Here is a 21,665-nt window from a genome sequence, read left to right as displayed (position 1 = left end):
CTCACACAAACATCCATCGACTTATTCTTACAGGCATACACAATGTTTTCCCGCCAACACAAACACACACAGAAACACACACTGCCACACTCACAACACAGCATTCACACTGGCACTTGGAACTGCCACAACATACTCACATACGTGGTCCCGACACACACATACACAAGAAACACACACAAACACCCATCGACTTTTTCTTAGAAGCATACACTGTGGGGTTCCCCCAAACACACACACACACAGAGACACACACACACTATCACACTCACAACACAGCACTCTCACTGGGTCTCCAGCAGAGCCATCAACACTTGGAACTGCCCTAACATATTCACAAATGTGGTCCCGACACACACATACAGAAGAAACACACACAAACACCCATGGAATTTTTCTTATAGGCATACAGACTGGTTTCCTGCAAACACACACACAGACACGCACACACACTGTCACACTCACAACACACACTCACACTGGATATCCAGCAAACTCGTGAACACTTGGAACTGCCCTCACACACTCAGAAATGTGGATCTGAAACACAATACGCAAGAACACACAAATACACCCATCGACTTTTTCATACAGGCATACACAATGGTTACCGGACAACACGCACACACACACACACACACACACTGTCACACTCGCAACACAGCACTCACACTGGGCCTCGGCAGAGCCATCAACACTTGGAACTGCCCTCACACACTCACGAACGTTTTCCCGACACACACATACACAAGAAACACACACAAACACCCATGGAATTTTTCTTACAGGCGTACACAGGGGGTTCTGAAACACACACAGACACACACACACTATCACACTCACAACACCGCACTCACACTCGGTCTCCAACACAGCCGTCAACACTTGGAACTGCTTTAACATAATCACAAACATGGTCCTGACACACACATATACAAATAACACACACAAACACCCATCGACTTTTTCTTGCAGGCATACACAATGGTTTCCTGCAAACACACACACACACACACACACACAAAAGTCACACTCACGACAGAGCACTCACATTGGATCTCCAGCAGAGCCATGAACACTTGGAATTACCTTAACATATTCACAGACGTGGTCCCGAAACACACATGCAGAAGAAACACACAAAAACACCCTACGACTTTTTCTTACAGACATACACAATGGTATCCAGCAAAACACACACACACACACACACATACACTATCACACGCACAACACAGCACTCACACTGGGTCCCCGGCATAGCCATCAACAGTTGGAACTGCCCTAACATACTCACAAACGTGGTCCCGACACACACATACACAAGAAACACACACAAACTCCCATTGACTTTTACTTACAGTCATGCACAATGGTTTCCGCAAACACACACACACACACACACTATCACACTCACAACACAGCATTCACACTGGCACTTGAATCTGCCCTAACATACAAACAAACGTGGTCCCGACACACACATACACAAGAAACACACACAAACACCCATCAACATTTTGTTACAGGCAGACAGAGTGGGGTTTCCCCAAACACACACACACACACACACACACACTGTCACACTAACAGCACAGTACGCACACTGGGCCTCGGCAGAGCCATCAACCCTTGGAACTGCCCTAACATACTCACAAACGTTTTCCCGACACACACATACACAAGAAACACACACAAACACCCATCGACTTTTTCTTACAGGCATACACAACGGTTTCCCGCGAACACACACACACAGAGTCACACTTACAACACAGCACTCACAATGGGTATCCAGCAGAACCATCAACACTTGGAACTGCCCTAAAATATTGACAAATGTGGTCGCGACACACACATACACATGAAACTCACACAAACATCCATCGACTTATTCTTACAGGCATACACAATGTTTTCCCGCCAACACAAACACACACAGAAACACACACTGCCACACTCACAACACAGCATTCACACTGGCACTTGGAACTGCCACAACATACTCACATACGTGGTCCCGACACACACATACACAAGAAACACACACAAACACCCATCGACTTTTTCTTAGAAGCATACACTGTGGGGTTCCCCCAAACACACACACACACAGAGACACACACACACTATCACACTCACAACACAGCACTCTCACTGGGTCTCCAGCAGAGCCATCAACACTTGGAACTGCCCTAACATATTCACAAATGTGGTCCCGACACACACATACAGAAGAAACACACACAAACACCCATGGAATTTTTCTTATAGGCATACAGACTGGTTTCCTGCAAACACACACACAGACACGCACACACACTGTCACACTCACAACACACACTCACACTGGATATCCAGCAAACTCGTGAACACTTGGAACTGCCCTCACACACTCAGAAATGTGGATCTGAAACACAATACGCAAGAACACACAAATACACCCATCGACTTTTTCATACAGGCATACACAATGGTTACCGGACAACACACACACACACACACACACACACACTGTCACACTCGCAACACAGCACTCACACTGGGCCTCGGCAGAGCCATCAACACTTGGAACTGCCCTCACACACTCACGAACGTTTTCCCGACACACACATACACAAGAAACACACACAAACACCCATGGAATTTTTCTTACAGGCGTACACAGGGGGTTCTGAAACACACACAGACACACACACACTATCACACTCACAACACCGCACTCACACTCGGTCTCCAACACAGCCGTCAACACTTGGAACTGCTTTAACATAATCACAAACATGGTCCTGACACACACATATAGAAATAACACACACAAACACCCATCGACTTTTTCTTGCAGGCATACACAATGGTTTCCTGCAAACACACACACACACACACACACACACACACACAAAAGTCACACTCACGACAGAGCACTCACATTGGATCTCCAGCAGAGCCATGAACACTTGGAATTACCTTAACATATTCACAAACGTGGTCCCGAAACACACATGCAGAAGAAACACACAAAAACACCCTACGACTTTTTCTTACAGACATACACAATGGTATCCAGCAAAACACACACACACACACACACATACACTATCACACGCACAACACAGCACTCACACTGGGTCCCCGGCATAGCCATCAACAGTTGGAACTGCCCTAACATACTCACAAACGTGGTCCCGACACACACATACACAAGAAACACACACAAACTCCCATTGACTTTTACTTACAGTCATGCACAATGGTTTCCGCAAACACACACACACACACACACTATCACACTCACAACACAGCATTCACACTGGCACTTGAATCTGCCCTAACATACAAACAAACGTGGTCCCGACACACACATACACAAGAAACACACACAAACACCCATCAACATTTTGTTACAGGCAGACAGAGTGGGGTTTCCCCAAACACACACACACACACACACACACACTGTCACACTAACAGCACAGTACGCACACTGGGCCTCGGCAGAGCCATCAACCCTTGGAACTGCCCTAACATACTCACAAACGTTTTCCCGACACACACATACACAAGAAACACACACAAACACCCATCGACTTTTTCTTACAGGCATACACAACGGTTTCCCGCGAACACACACACACAGAGTCACACTTACAACACAGCACTCACAATGGGTATCCAGCAGAACCATCAACACTTGGAACTGCCCTAAAATATTGACAAATGTGGTCGCGACACACACATACACATGAAACTCACACACACATCCATCGACTTATTCTTACAGGCATACACAATGTTTTCCCGCCAACACAAACACACACAGAAACACACACTGCCACACTCACAACACAGCATTCACACTGGCACTTGGAACTGCCACAACATACTCACATACGTGGTCCCGACACACACATACACAAGAAACACACACAAACACCCATCGACTTTTTCTTAGAAGCATACACTGTGGGGTTCCCCCAAACACACACACACACAGAGACACACACACACTATCACACTCACAACACAGCACTCTCACTGGGTCTCCAGCAGAGCCATCAACACTTGGAACTGCCCTAACATATTCACAAATGTGGTCCCGACACACACATACAGAAGAAACACACACAAACACCCATGGAATTTTTCTTATAGGCATACAGACTGGTTTCCTGCAAACACACACACAGACACGCACACACACTGTCACACTCACAACACACACTCACACTGGATATCCAGCAAACTCGTGAACACTTGGAACTGCCCTCACACACTCAGAAATGTGGATCTGAAACACAATACGCAAGAACACACAAATACACCCATCGACTTTTTCATACAGGCATACACAATGGTTACCGGACAACACGCACACACACACACACACACACACTGTCACACTCGCAACACAGCACTCACACTGGGCCTCGGCAGAGCCATCAACACTTGGAACTGCCCTCACACACTCACGAACGTTTTCCCGACACACACATACACAAGAAACACACACAAACACCCATGGAATTTTTCTTACAGGCGTACACAGGGGGTTCTGAAACACACACAGACACACACACACTATCACACTCACAACACCGCACTCACACTCGGTCTCCAACACAGCCGTCAACACTTGGAACTGCTTTAACATAATCACAAACATGGTCCTGACACACACATATACAAATAACACACACAAACACCCATCGACTTTTTCTTGCAGGCATACACAATGGTTTCCTGCAAACACACACACACACACACACACACACACACACAAAAGTCACACTCACGACAGAGCACTCACATTGGATCTCCAGCAGAGCCATGAACACTTGGAATTACCTTAACATATTCACAGACGTGGTCCCGAAACACACATGCAGAAGAAACACACAAAAACACCCTACGACTTTTTCTTACAGACATACACAATGGTATCCAGCAAAACACACACACACACACACACATACACTATCACACGCACAACACAGCACTCACACTGGGTCCCCGGCATAGCCATCAACAGTTGGAACTGCCCTAACATACTCACAAACGTGGTCCCGACACACACATACACAAGAAACACACACAAACTCCCATTGACTTTTACTTACAGTCATGCACAATGGTTTCCGCAAACACACACACACACACACACTATCACACTCACAACACAGCATTCACACTGGCACTTGAATCTGCCCTAACATACAAACAAACGTGGTCCCGACACACACATACACAAGAAACACACACAAACACCCATCAACATTTTGTTACAGGCAGACAGAGTGGGGTTTCCCCAAACACACACACACACACACACACACACTGTCACACTAACAGCACAGTACGCACACTGGGCCTCGGCAGAGCCATCAACCCTTGGAACTGCCCTAACATACTCACAAACGTTTTCCCGACACACACATACACAAGAAACACACACAAACACCCATCGACTTTTTCTTACAGGCATACACAACGGTTTCCCGCGAACACACACACACAGAGTCACACTTACAACACAGCACTCACAATGGGTATCCAGCAGAACCATCAACACTTGGAACTGCCCTAAAATATTGACAAATGTGGTCGCGACACACACATACACATGAAACTCACACACACATCCATCGACTTATTCTTACAGGCATACACAATGTTTTCCCGCCAACACAAACACACACAGAAACACACACTGCCACACTCACAACACAGCATTCACACTGGCACTTGGAACTGCCACAACATACTCACATACGTGGTCCCGACACACACATACACAAGAAACACACACAAACACCCATCGACTTTTTCTTAGAAGCATACACTGTGGGGTTCCCCCAAACACACACACACACAGAGACACACACACACTATCACACTCACAACACAGCACTCTCACTGGGTCTCCAGCAGAGCCATCAACACTTGGAACTGCCCTAACATATTCACAAATGTGGTCCCGACACACACATACAGAAGAAACACACACAAACACCCATGGAATTTTTCTTATAGGCATACAGACTGGTTTCCTGCAAACACACACACAGACACGCACACACACTGTCACACTCACAACACACACTCACACTGGATATCCAGCAAACTCGTGAACACTTGGAACTGCCCTCACACACTCAGAAATGTGGATCTGAAACACAATACGCAAGAACACACAAATACACCCATCGACTTTTTCATACAGGCATACACAATGGTTACCGGACAACACACACACACACACACACACACACTGTCACACTCGCAACACAGCACTCACACTGGGCCTCGGCAGAGCCATCAACACTTGGAACTGCCCTCACACACTCACGAACGTTTTCCCGACACACACATACACAAGAAACACACACAAACACCCATGGAATTTTTCTTACAGGCGTACACAGGGGGTTCTGAAACACACACAGACACACACACACTATCACACTCACAACACCGCACTCACACTGGGTCTCCAACACAGCCGTCAACACTTGGAACTGCTTTAACATAATCACAAACATGGTCCTGACACACACATATACAAATAACACACACAAACACCCATCGACTTTTTCTTGCAGGCATACACAATGGTTTCCTGCAAACACACACACACACACACACACACACACACACAAAAGTCACACTCACGACAGAGCACTCACATTGGATCTCCAGCAGAGCCATGAACACTTGGAATTACCTTAACATATTCACAAACGTGGTCCCGAAACACACATGCAGAAGAAACACACAAAAACACCCTACGACTTTTTCTTACAGACATACACAATGGTATCCAGCAAAACACACACACACACACACACATACACTATCACACGCACAACACAGCACTCACACTGGGTCCCCGGCATAGCCATCAACAGTTGGAACTGCCCTAACATACTCACAAACGTGGTCCCGACACACACATACACAAGAAACACACACAAACTCCCATTGACTTTTACTTACAGTCATGCACAATGGTTTCCGCAAACACACACACACACACACACTATCACACTCACAACACAGCATTCACACTGGCACTTGAATCTGCCCTAACATACAAACAAACGTGGTCCCGACACACACATACACAAGAAACACACACAAACACCCATCAACATTTTGTTACAGGCAGACAGAGTGGGGTTTCCCCAAACACACACACACACACACACACACACTGTCACACTAACAGCACAGTACGCACACTGGGCGTCGGCAGAGCCATCAACCCTTGGAACTGCCCTAACATACTCACAAACGTTTTCCCGACACACACATACACAAGAAACACACACAAACACCCATCGACTTTTTCTTACAGGCATACACAACGGTTTCCCGCGAACACACACACACAGAGTCACACTTACAACACAGCACTCACAATGGGTATCCAGCAGAACCATCAACACTTGGAACTGCCCTAAAATATTGACAAATGTGGTCGCGACACACACATACACATGAAACTCACACACACATCCATCGACTTATTCTTACAGGCATACACAATGTTTTCCCGCCAACACAAACACACACAGAAACACACACTGCCACACTCACAACACAGCATTCACACTGGCACTTGGAACTGCCACAACATACTCACATACGTGGTCCCGACACACACATACACAAGAAACACACACAAACACCCATCGACTTTTTCTTAGAAGCATACACTGTGGGGTTCCCCCAAACACACACACACACAGAGACACACACACACTATCACACTCACAACACAGCACTCTCACTGGGTCTCCAGCAGAGCCATCAACACTTGGAACTGCCCTAACATATTCACAAATGTGGTCCCGACACACACATACAGAAGAAACACACACAAACACCCATGGAATTTTTCTTATAGGCATACAGACTGGTTTCCTGCAAACACACACACAGACACGCACACACACTGTCACACTCACAACACACACTCACACTGGATATCCAGCAAACTCGTGAACACTTGGAACTGCCCTCACACACTCAGAAATGTGGATCTGAACACAATACGCAAGAACACACAAATACACCCATCGACTTTTTCATACAGGCATACACAATGGTTACCGGACAACACACACACACACACACACACACTGTCACACTCGCAACACAGCACTCACACTGGGCCTCGGCAGAGCCATCAACACTTGGAACTGCCCTCACACACTCACGAACGTTTTCCCGACACACACATACACAAGAAACACACACAAACACCCATGGAATTTTTCTTACAGGCGTACACAGGGGGTTCTGAAACACACACAGACACACACACACTATCACACTCACAACACCGCACTCACACTGGGTCTCCAACACAGCCGTCAACACTTGGAACTGCTTTAACATAATCACAAACATGGTCCTGACACACACATATAGAAATAACACACACAAACACCCATCGACTTTTTCTTGCAGGCATACACAATGGTTTCCTGCAAACACACACACACACACACACACACACACAAAAGTCACACTCACGACAGAGCACTCACATTGGATCTCCAGCAGAGCCATGAACACTTGGAATTACCTTAACATATTCACAAACGTGGTCCCGAAACACACATGCAGAAGAAACACACAAAAACACCCTACGACTTTTTCTTACAGACATACACAATGGTATCCAGCAAAACACACACACACACACACACACATACACTATCACACGCACAACACAGCACTCACACTGGGTCCCCGGCATAGCCATCAACAGTTGGAACTGCCCTAACATACTCACAAACGTGGTCCCGACACACACATACACAAGAAACACACACAAACTCCCATTGACTTTTACTTACAGTCATGCACAATGGTTTCCGCAAACACACACACACACACACACTATCACACTCACAACACAGCATTCACACTGGCACTTGAATCTGCCCTAACATACAAACAAACGTGGTCCCGACACACACATACACAAGAAACACACACAAACACCCATCAACATTTTGTTACAGGCAGACAGAGTGGGGTTTCCCCAAACACACACACACACACACACACACACACTGTCACACTAACAGCACAGTACGCACACTGGGCCTCGGCAGAGCCATCAACCCTTGGAACTGCCCTAACATACTCACAAACGTTTTCCCGACACACACATACACAAGAAACACACACAAACACCCATCGACTTTTTCTTACAGGCATACACAACGGTTTCCCGCGAACACACACACACAGAGTCACACTTACAACACAGCACTCACAATGGGTATCCAGCAGAACCATCAACACTTGGAACTGCCCTAAAATATTGACAAATGTGGTCGCGACACACACATACACATGAAACTCACACACACATCCATCGACTTATTCTTACAGGCATACACAATGTTTTCCCGCCAACACAAACACACACAGAAACACACACTGCCACACTCACAACACAGCATTCACACTGGCACTTGGAACTGCCACAACATACTCACATACGTGGTCCCGACACACACATACACAAGAAACACACACAAACACCCATCGACTTTTTCTTAGAAGCATACACTGTGGGGTTCCCCCAAACACACACACACACAGAGACACACACACACTATCACACTCACAACACAGCACTCTCACTGGGTCTCCAGCAGAGCCATCAACACTTGGAACTGCCCTAACATATTCACAAATGTGGTCCCGACACACACATACAGAAGAAACACACACAAACACCCATGGAATTTTTCTTATAGGCATACAGACTGGTTTCCTGCAAACACACACACAGACACGCACACACACTGTCACACTCACAACACACACTCACACTGGATATCCAGCAAACTCGTGAACACTTGGAACTGCCCTCACACACTCAGAAATGTGGATCTGAAACACAATACGCAAGAACACACAAATACACCCATCGACTTTTTCATACAGGCATACACAATGGTTACCGGACAACACACACACACACACACACACACTGTCACACTCGCAACACAGCACTCACACTGGGCCTCGGCAGAGCCATCAACACTTGGAACTGCCCTCACACACTCACGAACGTTTTCCCGACACACACATACACAAGAAACACACACAAACACCCATGGAATTTTTCTTACAGGCGTACACAGGGGGTTCTGAAACACACACAGACACACACACACTATCACACTCACAACACCGCACTCACACTGGGTCTCCAACACAGCCGTCAACACTTGGAACTGCTTTAACATAATCACAAACATGGTCCTGACACACACATATACAAATAACACACACAAACACCCATCGACTTTTTCTTGCAGGCATACACAATGGTTTCCTGCAAACACACACACACACACACACACACACACACAAAAGTCACACTCACGACAGAGCACTCACATTGGATCTCCAGCAGAGCCATGAACACTTGGAATTACCTTAACATATTCACAAACGTGGTCCCGAAACACACATGCAGAAGAAACACACAAAAACACCCTACGACTTTTTCTTACAGACATACACAATGGTATCCAGCAAAACACACACACACACACACACATACACTATCACACGCACAACACAGCACTCACACTGGGTCCCCGGCATAGCCATCAACAGTTGGAACTGCCCTAACATACTCACAAACGTGGTCCCGACACACACATACACAAGAAACACACACAAACTCCCATTGACTTTTACTTACAGTCATGCACAATGGTTTCCGCAAACACACACACACACACACTATCACACTCACAACACAGCATTCACACTGGCACTTGAATCTGCCCTAACATACAAACAAACGTGGTCCCGACACACACATACACAAGAAACACACACAAACACCCATCAACATTTTGTTACAGGCAGACAGAGTGGGGTTTCCCCAAACACACACACACACACACACACACACACACACTGTCACACTAACAGCACAGTACGCACACTGGGCCTCGGCAGAGCCATCAACCCTTGGAACTGCCCTAACATACTCACAAACGTTTTCCCGACACACACATACACAAGAAACACACACAAACACCCATCGACTTTTTCTTACAGGCATACACAACGGTTTCCCGCGAACACACACACACACAGTCACACTTACAACACAGCACTCACAATGGGTATCCAGCAGAACCATCAACACTTGGAACTGCCCTAAAATATTGACAAATGTGGTCGCGACACACACATACACATGAAACTCACACACACATCCATCGACTTATTCTTACAGGCATACACAATGTTTTCCCGCCAACACAAACACACACAGAAACACACACTGCCACACTCACAACACAGCATTCACACTGGCACTTGGAACTGCCACAACATACTCACATACGTGGTCCCGACACACACATACACAAGAAACACACACAAACACCCATCGACTTTTTCTTAGAAGCATACACTGTGGGGTTCCCCCAAACACACACACACACAGAGACACACACACACTATCACACTCACAACACAGCACTCTCACTGGGTCTCCAGCAGAGCCATCAACACTTGGAACTGCCCTAACATATTCACAAATGTGGTCCCGACACACACATACAGAAGAAACACACACAAACACCCATGGAATTTTTCTTATAGGCATACAGACTGGTTTCCTGCAAACACACACACAGACACGCACACACACTGTCACACTCACAACACACACTCACACTGGATATCCAGCAAACTCGTGAACACTTGGAACTGCCCTCACACACTCAGAAATGTGGATCTGAAACACAATACGCAAGAACACACAAATACACCCATCGACTTTTTCATACAGGCATACACAATGGTTACCGGACAACACACACACACACACACACACACTGTCACACTCGCAACACAGCACTCACACTGGGCCTCGGCAGAGCCATCAACACTTGGAACTGCCCTCACACACTCACGAACGTTTTCCCGACACACACATACACAAGAAACACACACAAACACCCATGGAATTTTTCTTACAGGCGTACACAGGGGGTTCTGAAACACACACAGACACACACACACTATCACACTCACAACACCGCACTCACACTGGGTCTCCAACACAGCCGTCAACACTTGGAACTGCTTTAACATAATCACAAACATGGTCCTGACACACACATATACAAATAACACACACAAACACCCATCGACTTTTTCTTGCAGGCATACACAATGGTTTCCTGCAAACACACACACACACACACACACACACAAAAGTCACACTCACGACAGAGCACTCACATTGGATCTCCAGCAGAGCCATGAACACTTGGAATTACCTTAACATATTCACAAACGTGGTCCCGAAACACACATGCAGAAGAAACACACAAAAACACCCTACGACTTTTTCTTACAGACATACACAATGGTATCCAGCAAAACACACACACACACACACACATACACTATCACACGCACAACACAGCACTCACACTGGGTCCCCGGCATAGCCATCAACAGTTGGAACTGCCCTAACATACTCACAAACGTGGTCCCGACACACACATACACAAGAAACACACACAAACTCCCATTGACTTTTACTTACAGTCATGCACAATGGTTTCCGCAAACACACACACACACACACACTATCACACTCACAACACAGCATTCACACTGGCACTTGAATCTGCCCTAACATACAAACAAACGTGGTCCCGACACACACATACACAAGAAACACACACAAACACCCATCAACATTTTGTTACAGGCAGACAGAGTGGGGTTTCCCCAAACACACACACACACACACACACACACACACTGTCACACTAACAGCACAGTACGCACACTGGGCCTCGGCAGAGCCATCAACCCTTGGAACTGCCCTAACATACTCACAAACGTTTTCCCGACACACACATACACAAGAAACACACACAAACACCCATCGACTTTTTCTTACAGGCATACACAACGGTTTCCCGCGAACACACACACACAGAGTCACACTTACAACACAGCACTCACAATGGGTATCCAGCAGAACCATCAACACTTGGAACTGCCCTAAAATATTGACAAATGTGGTCGCGACACACACATACACATGAAACTCACACACACATCCATCGACTTATTCTTACAGGCATACACAATGTTTTCCCGCCAACACAAACACACACAGAAACACACACTGCCACACTCACAACACAGCATTCACACTGGCACTTGGAACTGCCACAACATACTCACATACGTGGTCCCGACACACACATACACAAGAAACACACACAAACACCCATCGACTTTTTCTTAGAAGCATACACTGTGGGGTTCCCCCAAACACACACACACACAGAGACACACACACACTATCACACTCACAACACAGCACTCTCACTGGGTCTCCAGCAGAGCCATCAACACTTGGAACTGCCCTAACATATTCACAAATGTGGTCCCGACACACACATACAGAAGAAACACACACAAACACCCATGGAATTTTTCTTATAGGCATACAGACTGGTTTCCTGCAAACACACACACAGACACGCACACACACTGTCACACTCACAACACACACTCACACTGGATATCCAGCAAACTCGTGAACACTTGGAACTGCCCTCACACACTCAGAAATGTGGATCTGAAACACAATACGCAAGAACACACAAATACACCCATCGACTTTTTCATACAGGCATACACAATGGTTACCGGACAACACACACACACACACACACACACACTGTCACACTCGCAACACAGCACTCACACTGGGCCTCGGCAGAGCCATCAACACTTGGAACTGCCCTCACACACTCACGAACGTTTTCCCGACACACACATACACAAGAAACACACACAAACACCCATGGAATTTTTCTTACAGGCGTACACAGGGGGTTCTGAAACACACACAGACACACACACACTATCACACTCACAACACCGCACTCACACTCGGTCTCCAACACAGCCGTCAACACTTGGAACTGCTTTAACATAATCACAAACATGGTCCTGACACACACATATAGAAATAACACACACAAACACCCATCGACTTTTTCTTGCAGGCATACACAATGGTTTCCTGCAAACACACACACACACACACACACACACACAAAAGTCACACTCACGACAGAGCACTCACATTGGATCTCCAGCAGAGCCATGAACACTTGGAATTACCTTAACATATTCACAAACGTGGTCCCGAAACACACATGCAGAAGAAACACACAAAAACACCCTACGACTTTTTCTTACAGACATACACAATGGTATCCAGCAAAACACACACACACACACACACATACACTATCACACGCACAACACAGCACTCACACTGGGTCCCCGGCATAGCCATCAACAGTTGGAACTGCCCTAACATACTCACAAACGTGGTCCCGACACACACATACACAAGAAACACACACAAACTCCCATTGACTTTTACTTACAGTCATGCACAATGGTTTCCGCAAACACACACACACACACACACTATCACACTCACAACACAGCATTCACACTGGCACTTGAATCTGCCCTAACATACAAACAAACGTGGTCCCGACACACACATACACAAGAAACACACACAAACACCCATCAACATTTTGTTACAGGCAGACAGAGTGGGGTTTCCCCAAACACACACACACACACACACACACACACACTGTCACACTAACAGCACAGTACGCACACTGGGCCTCGGCAGAGCCATCAACCCTTGGAACTGCCCTAACATACTCACAAACGTTTTCCCGACACACACATACACAAGAAACACACACAAACACCCATCGACTTTTTCTTACAGGCATACACAACGGTTTCCCGCGAACACACACACACACAGTCACACTTACAACACAGCACTCACAATGGGTATCCAGCAGAACCATCAACACTTGGAACTGCCCTAAAATATTGACAAATGTGGTCGCGACACACACATACACATGAAACTCACACACACATCCATCGACTTATTCTTACAGGCATACACAATGTTTTCCCGCCAACACAAACACACACAGAAACACACACTGCCACACTCACAACACAGCATTCACACTGGCACTTGGAACTGCCACAACATACTCACATACGTGGTCCCGACACACACATACACAAGAAACACACACAAACACCCATCGACTTTTTCTTAGAAGCATACACTGTGGGGTTCCCCCAAACACACACACACACAGAGACACACACACACTATCACACTCACAACACAGCACTCTCACTGGGTCTCCAGCAGAGCCATCAACACTTGGAACTGCCCTAACATATTCACAAATGTGGTCCCGACACACACATACAGAAGAAACACACACAAACACCCATGGAATTTTTCTTATAGGCATACAGACTGGTTTCCTGCAAACACACACACAGACACGCACACACACTGTCACACTCACAACACACACTCACACTGGATATCCAGCAAACTCGTGAACACTTGGAACTGCCCTCACACACTCAGAAATGTGGATCTGAAACACAATACGCAAGAACACACAAATACACCCATCGACTTTTTCATACAGGCATACACAATGGTTACCGGACAACACACACACACACACACACACACTGTCACACTCGCAACACAGCACTCACACTGGGCCTCGGCAGAGCCATCAACACTTGGAACTGCCCTCACACACTCACGAACGTTTTCCCGACACACACATACACAAGAAACACACACAAACACCCATGGAATTTTTCTTACAGGCGTACACAGGGGGTTCTGAAACACACACAGACACACACACACTATCACACTCACAACACCGCACTCACACTGGGTCTCCAACACAGCCGTCAACACTTGGAACTGCTTTAACATAATCACAAACATGGTCCTGACACACACATATACAAATAACACACACAAACACCCATCGACTTTTTCTTGCAGGCATACACAATGGTTTCCTGCAAACACACACACACACACACACACACACAAAAGTCACACTCACGACAGAGCACTCACATTGGATCTCCAGCAGAGCCATGAACACTTGGAATTACCTTAACATATTCACAAACGTGGTCCCGAAACACACATGCAGAAGAAACACACAAAAACACCCTACGACTTTTTCTTACAGACATACACAATGGTATCCAGCAAAACACACACACACACACACACATACACTATCACACGCACAACACAGCACTCACACTGGGTCCCCGGCATAGCCATCAACAGTTGGAACTGCCCTAACATACTCACAAACGTGGTCCCGACACACACATACACAAGAAACACACACAAACTCCCATTGACTTTTACTTACAGTCATGCACAATGGTTTCCGCAAACACACACACACACACACACTATCACACTCACAACACAGCATTCACACTGGCACTTGAATCTGCCCTAACATACAAACAAACGTGGTCCCGACACACACATACACAAGAAACACACACAAACACCCATCAACATTTTGTTACAGGCAGACAGAGTGGGGTTTCCCCAAACACACACACACACACACACACACACACACTGTCACACTAACAGCACAGTACGCACACTGGGCCTCGGCAGAGCCATCAACCCTTGGAACTGCCCTAACATACTCACAAACGTTTTCCCGACACACACATACACAAGAAACACACACAAACACCCATCGACTTTTTCTTACAGGCATACACAACGGTTTCCCGCGAACACACACACACAGAGTCACACTTACAACACAGCACTCACAATGGGTATCCAGCAGAACCATCAACACTTGGAACTGCCCTAAAATATTGACAAATGTGGTCGCGACACACACATACACATGAAACTCACACACACATCCATCGACTTATTCTTACAGGCATACACAATGTTTTCCCGCCAACACAAACACACACAGAAACACACACTGCCACACTCACAACACAGCATTCACACTGGCACTTGGAACTGCCACAACATACTCACATACGTGGTCCCGACACACACATACACAAGAAACACACACAAACACCCATCGACTTTTTCTTAGAAGCATACACTGTGGGGTTCCCCCAAACACACACACACACAGAGACACACACACACTATCACACTCACAACACAGCACTCTCACTGGGTCTCCAGCAGAGCCATCAACACTTGGAACTGCCCTAACATATTCACAAATGTGGTCCCGACACACACATACAGAAGAAACACACACAAACACCCATGGAATTTTTCTTATAGGCATACAGACTGGTTTCCTGCAAACACACACACAGACACGCACACACACTGTCACACTCACAACACACACTCACACTGGATATCCAGCAAACTCGTGAACACTTGGAACTGCCCTCACACACTCAGAAATGTGGATCTGAAACACAATACGCAAGAACACACAAATACACCCATCGACTTTTTCATACAGGCATACACAATGGTTACCGGACAACACACACACACACACACACACACACTGTCACACTCGCAACACAGCACTCACACTGGGCCTCGGCAGAGCCATCAACACTTGGAACTGCCCTCACACACTCACGAACGTTTTCCCGACACACACATACACAAGAAACACACACAAACACCCATGGAATTTTTCTTACAGGCGTACACAGGGGGTTCTGAAACACACACAGACACACACACACTATCACACTCACAACACCGCACTCACACTCGGTCTCCAACACAGCCGTCAACACTTGGAACTGCTTTAACATAATCACAAACATGGTCCTGACACACACATATAGAAATAACACACACAAACACCCATCGACTTTTTCTTGCAGGCATACACAATGGTTTCCTGCAAACACACACACACACACACACACACACACAAAAGTCACACTCACGACAGAGCACTCACATTGGATCTCCAGCAGAGCCATGAACACTTGGAATTACCTTAACATATTCACAAACGTGGTCCCGAAACACACATGCAGAAGAAACACACAAAAACACCCTACGACTTTTTCTTACAGACATACACAATGGTATCCAGCAAAACACACACACACACACACACATACACTATCACACGCACAACACAGCACTCACACTGGGTCCCCGGCATAGCCATCAACAGTTGGAACTGCCCTAACATACTCACAAACGTGGTCCCGACACACACATACACAAGAAACACACACAAACTCCCATTGACTTTTACTTACAGTCATGCACAATGGTTTCCGCAAACACACACACACACACACACTATCACACTCACAACACAGCATTCACACTGGCACTTGAATCTGCCCTAACATACAAACAAACGTGGTCCCGACACACACATACACAAGAAACACACACAAACACCCATCAACATTTTGTTACAGGCAGACAGAGTGGGGTTTCCCCAAACACACACACACACACACACACACACACACTGTCACACTAACAGCACAGTACGCACACTGGGCCTCGGCAGAGCCATCAACCCTTGGAACTGCCCTAACATACTCACAAACGTTTTCCCGACACACACATACACAAGAAACACACACAAACACCCATCGACTTTTTCTTACAGGCATACACAACGGTTTCCCGCGAACACACACACACAGAGTCACACTTACAACACAGCACTCACAATGGGTATCCAGCAGAACCATCAACACTTGGAACTGCCCTAAAATATTGACAAATGTGGTCGCGACACACACATACACATGAAACTCACACAAACATCCATCGACTTATTCTTACAGGCATACACAATGTTTTCCCGCCAACACAAACACACACAGAAACACACACTGCCACACTCACAACACAGCATTCACACTGGCACTTGGAACTGCCACAACATACTCACATACGTGGTCCCGACACACACATACACAAGAAACACACACAAACACCCATCGACTTTTTCTTAGAAGCATACACTGTGGGGTTCCCCCAAACACACACACACACAGAGACACACACACACTATCACACTCACAACACAGCACTCTCACTGGGTCTCCAGCAGAGCCATCAACACTTGGAACTGCCCTAACATATTCACAAATGTGGTCCCGACACACACATACAGAAGAAACACACACAAACACCCATGGAATTTTTCTTATAGGCATACAGACTGGTTTCCTGCAAACACACACACAGACACGCACACACACTGTCACACTCACAACACACACTCACACTGGATATCCAGCAAACTCGTGAACACTTGGAACTGCCCTCACACACTCAGAAATGTGGATCTGAAACACAATACGCAAGAACACACAAATACACCCATCGACTTTTTCATACAGGCATACACAATGGTTACCGGACAACACACACACACACACACACACACACTGTCACACTCGCAACACAGCACTCACACTGGGCCTCGGCAGAGCCATCAACACTTGGAACTGCCCTCACACACTCACGAACGTTTTCCCGACACACACATACACAAGAAACACACACAAACACCCATGGAATTTTTCTTACAGGCGTACACAGGGGGTTCTGAAACACACACAGACACACACACACTATCACACTCACAACACCGCACTCACACTGGGTCTCCAACACAGCCGTCAACACTTGGAACTGCTTTAACATAATCACAAACATGGTCCTGACACACACATATACAAATAACACACACAAACACCCATCGACTTTTTCTTGCAGGCATACACAATGGTTTCCTGCAAACACACACACACACACACACACACAAAAGTCACACTCACGACAGAGCACTCACATTGGATCTCCAGCAGAGCCATGAACACTTGGAATTACCTTAACATATTCACAGACGTGGTCCCGAAACACACATGCAGAAGAAACACACAAAAACACCCTACGACTTTTTCTTACAGACATACACAATGGTATCCAGCAAAACACACACACACACACACACACATACACTATCACACGCACAACACAGCACTCACACTGGGTCCCCGGCATAGCCATCAACAGTTGGAACTGCCCTAACATACTCACAAACGTGGTCCCGACACACACATACACAAGAAACACACACAAACTCCCATTGACTTTTACTTACAGTCATGCACAATGGTTTCCGCAAACACACACACACACACACTATCACACTCACAACACAGCATTCACACTGGCACTTGAATCTGCCCTAACATACAAACAAACGTGGTCCCGACACACACATACACAAGAAACACACACAAACACCCATCAACATTTTGTTACAGGCAGACAGAGTGGGGTTTCCCCAAACACACACTCACACACACACACACACACACTGTCACACTAACAGCACAGTACGCACACTGGGCCTCGGCAGAGCCATCAACATTTGGAACTGCCCTAACATACTCACAAACGTTTTCCCGACACACACATACACAAGAAACACACACAAACACCCATCGACTTTTTCTTACAGGCATACACAACGGTTTCCCGCGAACACACACACACAGAGTCACACTTACAACACAGCACTCACAATGGGTATCCAGCAGAACCATCAACACTTGGAACTGCCCTAAAATATTGACAAATGTGGTCGCGACACACACATACACATGAAACTCACACAAACATCCATCGACTTATTCTTACAGGCATACACAATGTTTTCCCGCCAACACAAACACACACAGAAACACACACTGCCACACTCACAACACAGCATTCACACTGGCACTTGGAACTGCCACAACATACTCACATACGTGGTCCCGACACACACATACACAAGAAACACACACAAACACCCATCGACTTTTTCTTAGAAGCATACACTGTGGGGTTCCCCCAAACACACACACACACAGAGACACACACACACTATCACACTCACAACACAGCACTCTCACTGGGTCTCCAGCAGAGCCATCAACACTTGGAACTGCCCTAACATATTCACAAATGTGGTCCCGACACACACATACAGAAGAAACACACACAAACACCCATGGAATTTTTCTTATAGGCATACAGACTGGTTTCCTGCAAACACACACACAGACACGCACACACACTGTCACACTCACAACACACACTCACACTGGATATCCAGCAAACTCGTGAACACTTGGAACTGCCCTCACACACTCAGAAATGTGGATCTGAAACACAATACGCAAGAACACACAAATACACCCATCGACTTTTTCATACAGGCATACACAATGGTTACCGGACAACACACACACACACACACACACACACTGTCACACTCGCAACACAGCACTCACACTGGGCCTCGGCAGAGCCATCAACACTTGGAACTGCCCTCACACACTCACGAACGTTTTCCCGACACACACATACACAAGAAACACACACAAACACCCATGGAATTTTTCTTACAGGCGTACACAGGGGGTTCTGAAACACACACAGACACACACACACTATCACACTCACAACACCGCACTCACACTGGGTCTCCAACACAGCCGTCAACACTTGGAACTGCTTTAACATAATCACAAACATGGTCCTGACACACACATATACAAATAACACACACAAACACCCATCGACTTTTTCTTGCAGGCATACACAATGGTTTCCTGCAAACACACACACACACACACACACACACAAAAGTCACACTCACGACAGAGCA

This window comes from Ursus arctos, chromosome Y, assembly GCF_023065955.2.
Source record: "Ursus arctos isolate Adak ecotype North America chromosome Y, UrsArc2.0, whole genome shotgun sequence".
NCBI lineage: Eukaryota > Metazoa > Chordata > Mammalia > Carnivora > Ursidae > Ursus > Ursus arctos.
The sequence above is the reverse complement of the archived record's forward strand: the minus strand, read 5'-3'. Positions refer to the sequence as shown.